The sequence below is a fragment of the Seriola lalandi genome, unplaced genomic scaffold, assembly GCF_002814215.2.
Source record: "Seriola lalandi dorsalis isolate HSWRI2012SDOR001 ecotype SW California unplaced genomic scaffold, Sedor1 jcf7180002054795, whole genome shotgun sequence".
Classification (NCBI taxonomy): Eukaryota; Metazoa; Chordata; class Actinopteri; order Carangiformes; family Carangidae; genus Seriola; species Seriola lalandi.
Genome location: NW_019525348.1, coordinates 4,332,867 through 4,341,624, shown reverse-complemented (window position 1 = coordinate 4,341,624; position 8,758 = coordinate 4,332,867).

Below are 8,758 nucleotides of genomic sequence, written 5' to 3'. Positions count from 1 at the left end.
ACTGAAAGCCAAATATATTAGAAGTAATTTGTGCCCCTATTCAGTATGTTCAATTAGATTAATATGAACATTAAAACCAGTCCAGACCAAGTGAACTGGCTCTCATGTTACAAGATCCAACTGTGTCACACCGTAGTCCTCTCATTGGTGATGTATGACTATAACAGGATAATATTCAATTTTTTAATAAGAGCCAAGGCCAATATTGTCACAACCCTGATATATCCCTGCTATACAGTATGTATGCAGAAGAACTGATGAGTCTATGACTCATCCTGTAATAAAAAGCCACATCTGCTTTCTTTGAAATTTCCTGCTCAACCCCATCTGTGCTTCCTCAACAGAACCAGTGCTCTTCTTCTCTGCAAATGTCTTCACATCACATACTTACACATGGAACCACTTTATTCCATGAACCATCTTCAGATAAGTTCTCAGGAATAATTAATACCTCCTTGTAGGTTTAGTATTTAACTGTACAACTGTCTAAAGTGGACATGATAGGACAACTAAAACCTACAGCAGTGGTTTCTGACCTTCCTGGCTAAAATTATGCAAAGGCTATGTGTGATCCCTCACCACAGATTATGGCCTAAGAATGGGGCTGAGGAGTTTAGTGGCCGGAAGCGGTAAAAATCCTTATTTCACAAGAAAGAAGAAATAAGAAAATAGACAAAACCAAATATAATTTGCTGTAATCATCTTTATATTAGCCAAACCAGTGGCATAGCAGTAGGGATGACAGTGTTGGTCTTTTTCGGTAAGGACTGAAATATCTCAACAACTATTGGAAGGATTTCTAAGGAATTTGGAGAGTTTTCCTTCACTTTTCCAGTGAAATTTCTCAACATATACTTCATGCATTGGTGTGAAATTTAGTTCAGACATTAATGCTGCTTAGACACTGAATTATAAGATTTGGTAGAGACGTTCACGTCCAGGATAAATAAAGTTCATGGTAAACATATTAGCATGTTAGCATTGTCATTATGAGCATGTTAGTTTGGCGTCTCTTGCTAACCTACAGTACAGTACCTTAAGCAAGTCTTAAACATGCAGCTGACTTGCATCAAATCTCTGGATCATTCAGGCGTCCAGTTTCCTTATTCATCTACAGTAAGTGTTGTCTTTACAACATTCACACTTACATTTTTACTCATTTGGCAGTTGCTTTTGTCCAAAGCCACTTAAAAATGAGAAACAACACTAAAGCTTTCAAAATGTACAAAACAAAACATGTCTGTTTATTGCTCAGACCTCTGTAGGGATGTGTAAAGTAGAGCCATGTCTGCTTATTCCTGTTTTCTCGACACCAGCTTTTCTCTTGACACATATTTGCTGCTAAGAGCTCATTGCTGGGTTCATTTTGCACTCCACTCCCCAAATGTCATCTGTCAATCAAAGTGTGTGTGTGATGTAACATCTTGTTTTGTGGATTTCCGTTTGAAAAGGGTTGAACTTCTGTAGGTGTTGCTTTTTTTTTTTTTTGGCTTGTCGGAGCCTGTTATTGCTCACAGTTTTGTTTACTCCAAACAAAGAGCTTTAATGAGAAGGCTTCATTTTATTGCTCAGAACCACAGAGGACTCTTAAACTGACTGACTTTAATCACTGAACAAAATTCTTTCCTTATATGCAGAGATTTCTTCTTTTATTAACAAGCCTCAGGTTCTGGGGGACAGCAGGTTATGGCGAGAGGTAATGAAATGGAAAGCTGTGCTGGAGGAAGGGGTGAGGGCGAGAGGGGGCAGTGACAGCTGTCACACAGTAACAAACGCCTCCCTCTGTGAATGGACACTCAGAGACGAGGGGTGGGGTGGGGGGACACCTCCCTCACCACACAGCTGCCACAGACCTGTCACTCAGGGTGTTATCGTGCCCCCTCATCTGGACTGGATGATGGGCTTCTGGTCAGTGTGGGCATTAGACAGACACCTCCACAGTGACTCACACAACACTGACGCCACAACCCTCAAAAGCTCTTTGAGTTACACTGAACCAAATTCATTAAAGACTGAAGTTGACTTGGCTCAGTCACATGATGGTGCATCTGTGTGATTATAGGATCACAAGGTCAGATATTAGTAGTATGACTAAATTATCACAACTACACCAACTGGCACAAGCATTCAACTGAATGAGCATCTTCACAAATACAACTAAAGGTCCTTTATTATTCAATGAATAAAGACTATGTAAGTCCGACACTGCCACCCAGTGGTTCTTTAGAGGTAACTGACAATGTGTAAATAGCAGCTTATTAATATGATGAACCAATCAAAATATAGTCAGCCAATTGGTGTAGCGTGGTTCAAGTGTGCTACTGTACACAACACTAAATGTTTGTTTTTTTATGTTTTAAGGTGTGTATTTTGACCACTAGGGTCATGCAGTCATTGAGATGAACACATCCTTGTGTAGTTTCTCAATATTACAATTACTGATGTTCATTTACTTTATATTCAGTAGGTTACTAATGTTACAGTATTTTGGGCCTTAATCACTTTTATCATTTATGTTCCCTCTGTGCTTAAGGCATTTACCTCTGTTTGTTCAATACAGTTCTGACAGAACTACAGCTACTACTTCCATAATATTACAGTGTCATAGTTTCTCTATGACATTTTTAATGTCTTAAGGGACAGATCTATTCTTAATAAGGGTCATAATTCATATTTTAACTGAGCTGCTCTTGTTAAAATATCTGTCATCAATTAGGAATAAGTGGTTTTAATAGATGAAACATTTTTGATCTTTTTAGGAGCTTGAAGGTGATTTTGGGGAATAAAAGGAGAACAAAAAATTCAACATTATCTTAATTTGCTCAGGAGTGCACACTCAGTCAAAGAAGAAGAAATTAAGAAACCTCTGATAATGGGGTCACACATAAGTGAGTATATATGGAAAAAAGATAGTGGCTAATGCCGGGTAGTCAAGCAGAGCAAGCAGGCAAATTTACAGATATTAATAAAAAATTACCGATATTTATCTGTAATAGGAACATAATAGGAAGTAAATATTCCAGTTCATACACTGTGGGAATTTCCTGCTCCACTGTTGTTGAATTTGTTGTATTTTAGTTTTATTCTTTAAATTTATTAGTTTGTCATTTTTAGTTTGTATTTGTTTCTTTGATGTGCCCACACTTCTTCTGTTATCTGTTCCTCAATGATGGTTGTGCTGTGTTGCATTACAATCTTTATTGGCTGGAAACGTTAATTCGTATTCTTTAGAGAATATCAAATATGACAGGGTCTTCAGTCTAAGAGAGAGAAAAGAAATAAGTTTGCAAGGACAGGCAGATAAAAAAAAAACCTATGAAAATAACACATACAGATGTCCTTCTGTAAATATAATAACCATGTAGGAGGTAGGCAAACATCCTGTACAAGAGGAAATGAAGTGCCCTTGAATAGGTCTTACAGGTGTCATTTCTGTCTAACATACAGATACCAGTAATTCAAGGACTGACGCATTTATTTTCTCACATCCTCTTTCACTGTGGAAAATGTCTGTTTTGAAATGAGATCAATGCTGAAACATGTTGTAATAGCATTGATCTCTACTGCCATCTCCTGGAAGAAAGCAAGAACAGATGTGTCATACACTATTATTATTACTTGTGTGGCTTTCTTCTATTATCATGATTCTGTACTTAAAAAGAGGATTTTAAACTCTCAGCTCAATCTTTGAATATGAGTGTAATAAGGAGCAGCATGCAGTCTAATTTAGTTTGTCCACCAACATGTTTTCACTCAACAAAAACGTTCATTTCTGGAAAATAGTTTACACACTAACATTACTCAACTGCCAAAACCTATGTAAACAGGTCAGTGAGGGAAGCTCAGTTATGATCTTGAAAGCAAACATCTGTTGGTCACAAAATGGAACAATTTCATCATTTTCAGTCTGGCCAGGGCCACCAGTTGATGTCAATTAAGCCCCACTCTGACGGGACATTTACATAAGGCTCTGGAGAGCAGCACAGAGAGCGGTTTGTTTCCCATTTTGGCAGCGGCCGTTTCCTAGATACACACAAGCCTGTTTTCAGCACCTTCAGGAGCTTTGTGTTTAACAAGCACCAAAAAAAAAAAAAAAAAAGATGGACTAATCCCTTTAGTTTATATTTAGTACAGTCCTCTCATTACAAGAGGTCTGGATCACGGGGTCGGCAGGTTGACATATTGCCAGTTATGGTTTGAGTGAATGGTGGAATGAATGGGTGGAAGAGGTGGCCCTGATCTTGGCACTGTATGTGTGTGTGTGTGTGTGTGTGTGTGTGTGTGTGTGTGTGTGTGTGTGTGTGTGCACTCAGTGTATCCCCTCTAGATGGCAGTAATGCTAGAAGAATCATCCTGTTTGCTACATGTTGCTGCCAACACCAACAGATTTGGGTCTAATGTGCCTCATCAGTGTGTGGCATCATTATGGTGTGGAAGGGCATGTTGAAATGAAAAAGAGAGAGGGTCAGTTACATGTTTGGTTTAAAATGTGAAATCAGCTTTAATTCGGCTTAACACATGACTCCAAAGGGATCATACAACATTGGAAAGTGTGATTCAAAGTTTTGGACAAAGAGAGGTCATAGAGGGAACATGCAAGAAAGGGGGCAAAGATAAACTGCCATTTAAAGCTATATTAACTGAAATTTTGGCCAATTGGAGGCTGTGAGTGTAAACACATTGACACACTATCACTTACATTTTTTATGGTGAAGGTAAATGTACTGCAAAGCAAACCACTGTTCTACATAGCAGATGCATAATTCAAACGGAACCCCATGTTTTCCATATCCCGGAGGGACTTTTTGTGAACAGTTGCCTATTTACAAATCAAGCAGACATCGAGCAAAATTAGCTTTGATTTAGAGTTGTGATTTTGTCCATCCAATGATTGTTAGTCCACTATTTATACTTTTACTCATACTTTTGGTCTCCTCTAACTCCTGAAGGAAATGTCTTTCTCTCTAGCTGGTAAATGCTTCACTACAGAGAACAACAACAACAACAATAACAACAACAACAACAACAACTTTTTCACTGAAAACAGCTGCCTGCTGCAGCTGGAAAGGAGGTTGATGAGAGTGGTGAGGATGAATCAGAACATTAAAGTTGCAGACTGTAAAACCAAAACGAGATGAAATACAGTAAAACATTCGCAGGTCAAAATGTTACGTATGTGCATCACTATGAGTGATTCTTTTCACATTATACGTAATAATGTGAACTGTGTTGCAAGTTCTGTAAACAAGTTTTTAAACAATAATAAAGCAGCAAACAACTATTTTCTACGTAAAGATATAGTGGAGTAACGATGTCCTAAGCAGACAACCGAGTCACATCCCTGTTGCATGGGACTGCCCACATGCAAAATCGTACAGTGCAGTACACAACGTTCAGGTGAAACCGACCTTCAAAAATTTCCTCCACTGAAGAAACAAAGTTTTCGTCTAAAAAGGCCTCTGACAGATAAAGAGATAAGACCAAAGCACAGGTGGACTGGCCATGGGGACTACCAGCGCCAATCCCTTTGGGCCAGGGGACCATCAAAACTTACATAAAGTTTTTCAAGTTTTTACTGGCTCCGTCAGTGTAATTCATGTACCTAGTCTAGCAGATAATCCATGGCTGAATTTCTCTCCCAGTCTGACCATGAAGCCAATACTGGTTTGGCCTTAGCAGGATGGAGAACCCTACGAGCTGCTAAAAGGCTCCATCTTAACTGGTTTTCCTCTCCTCAATGCATAAGCAACTAGATGACCACATAACGATACATTAGTGACTGGCTATAGGCATTATAGCATTTCCTCACTTGTTACGATATTATGAATTTGTACAGCAAATATTGTTGTGTGTTAAGTGGTTGCTAACAACAGGGCTTTGTAACACGTTGCCACCTGCGAATGTGAAGGTGGAGGTGTGGTTAATAGGGAAGCTGACAAAGTATTTGTTTTGTTCTGAGATGCTGGAGCTCTAGCGCGACATCTAGTTGCAGTGACAATTGTTTGCAGAACCTTCAATATAAAGAAAATTGAATTGGGCAGCTTTAAAGTCGTTATAATCAGTGTAAATTTACTGTTTTTGTAGATTCTCACAATTTTCATTAGTGATGATAGAAATCTGGACTCCAAATTAATGCTAATTATGATCTGTGTCCATTTAAAAGCTGATAATACGTCAGTTATTGTGTTTAAAGTCTGTTTCCACTGCCCCCAAGAAGCTAAAACATCTATTAACTCAGGTTTGACTTTTAAAGCTTTCTTTCTTTCTTGTATAAAGTATAACGTTTTCATAGAATTATGTAATAAGTTACATAATTAGAAATCTTCTGAAAATAGTATGAGCAATGAGTTGAAGCAGGGACAGTCTCACCAGTCGGTCCCCCTTGAAATAAAATGATTTAGGCCATCAGCAGCCATTTTCAGAAAATAATTGACCTCCATCCCAGTAGAATAACGTGATCCAAATTAATTGGTAAGGGAGGATAAATTAGTATGGGGCGATATTATAAAGCACCCTGTGGGAGCTTCAAAATAGGCTTCCTCGCAGTGGGAGCTACTCTGGCCAAGAGAGAGGTGGAGAAACATGCCAGAGATTTAAGGGTACAGTCCAGGCAGAAAACGGTAAGTTTGTGAACTGACCCAACTGAAATAATGTGACAGGGTTAACTGATGCCCCCAGCTTGGGAAAATAGACTTTTCATGGCCCTGTGCGTCTGCTTCGTGTCCTTTGATTATTGTGTGGTGGACAGTACCTTTAACTTTAGGGCATTCACTTATGTTACGATCTGATGAATCCAGCACAAATAAAAAGGCCTTACTTGTAATTAAGGAATTTCTGTAATTTTTCATTAATCAAAAACTACCTGCCCATCACTAAACAGCAGTTGGAAGTCATAGTGAATAATTTAGCACACAAAGAGCCTGATATTTGAAAGCTAAAATTAATGCGATGAAAAACACGGAGGCAATTATAGGATTAAAGGGGCTATTTGTAAGTTTTGCTATACATAGCCAACATTAGCATTAACAGCTGTTTTCTTACCAGTCTTGCCAAGGGCTTCAGTCATCACTGCTTTTATAAGGGAAGAAGTTATAATACATCCTCTCAGCAGCACTACTTCTTCGGGGTAGCCTGGATGCTACAGTGAATCCGTATCAGAAAATGATCAGACAGTCCAGCAGGACTAGCTGGTTAGCATGCTAACTTCAGTAGAAGTAAAGATGTGATGGAAATAGAGGCAAAACAAGGTTGCTTTTAACCGCTAGAGACAGCTCTTGGAGATAAAAGGAATGAAGTTTGATGCTGGGCTCACATTTCTTCTAGACTGGTAAGTAAACAGCTGTTAATGTTAACATTGACTATGTAGCAATAGCAAAACTTATAAATAGCTTCATTAAAGAAAGTTTAAAGCACAATATGCTTTGGGTATCAAAGCATTGATCAGGATTGAAATGTTATAATGGCTACCATCTGTTGACAAAAAGAAACCACATGTCAGGCTTTTGGGGAAATGTTGTATTAAAAAAATGCAAAGACATCTAAAACATTTCCATTTTATGGAATGGTGTCCACACATGGTTATTCAATACTTCACTCTGTGTAAGAATCATTTAGCTCTGAGAAAATAATTATCACTTGTTTGGTTTTTCTGTAGCTTGATGTGACTTAAGTTCAACATTAATGATTCCAACTGAGCAAATTCCATTTATTGATGAAGAACAAATGTCAAGACAAAGACAGAAAAAAAATGATTGAAATTATTTTGACAACCTTAAAGCTACTAAGGGGGAACAAAAGCATAAGACAGTATGTTAAGCAGATAGCCTATGGCAGAAAATATAATAGTGTATGAATGTTGCTGTTAAAAGACAGAAAACATGTCTAGATCCCCTCTGGACAAGGCATATCAAAGTACTGTGCTGTGTCTGATCTGGTTTTACAACAAAGAGGTCTGATTACCTTATTCAAAATCCATAAAAATCTCCTCAAACTCCGATTTCATTGATATGTCCATTCTCTGTGTACAGTGTGTGGACTGGAGGTTTCAAGTTTCCACACACTTGGCAGATTGGCTGCCGAATGGCTTTGATTCTGTACATCCTCAGGTACTACAGACTATGGTTCAAGTAAACATATATGGTTTTGTTCAAACTATCTAAAAGCACTGTAGGGAAACTTTTTATTGAAACGATGGAAATATGTCAGAGAGACATAAATTGTCCCAGGAGTGACTCAGATGTAAATCTTTATCCGCACACACTCTCCAGCACAAAAGTGCACACAGACCTCCCCTCCACTAATGAAACAATTTTCCCTGGTAAATTCCCATGTTAGCAAAGCTGGCTCTCTTGGGATACATACATCAGCTTTACATGACTGATTCTTGAATGCAGCTAGAGATAAAACTTCATGTCGGGCGACTCTTAATACATCATTACATGGCTGAATCCCTGCTCCTTAAGAGACATGAGAAAGCCAGATTGTTTCCAGGTTTGCCTATTTATAGATGAGCGAATTTAAGCAGTAGAGAGATCGGGGTCAAAGTGCACATAGTTGCTTGCAGTCTGGAATTCCAACATAATTTTTTCCATTACCCAGAGTGCAGAAGGAGGGGCTTCTGGCCAGTGTGTAGAACGTCTTTATCAGCAGCCGACACACACACACACACACACACACACACACACACATACACACAGAAAAATTTCATTACCCTTCTTATTTTCCCCATGTGGGATATCCTGCCTAGAACTAACGGTGT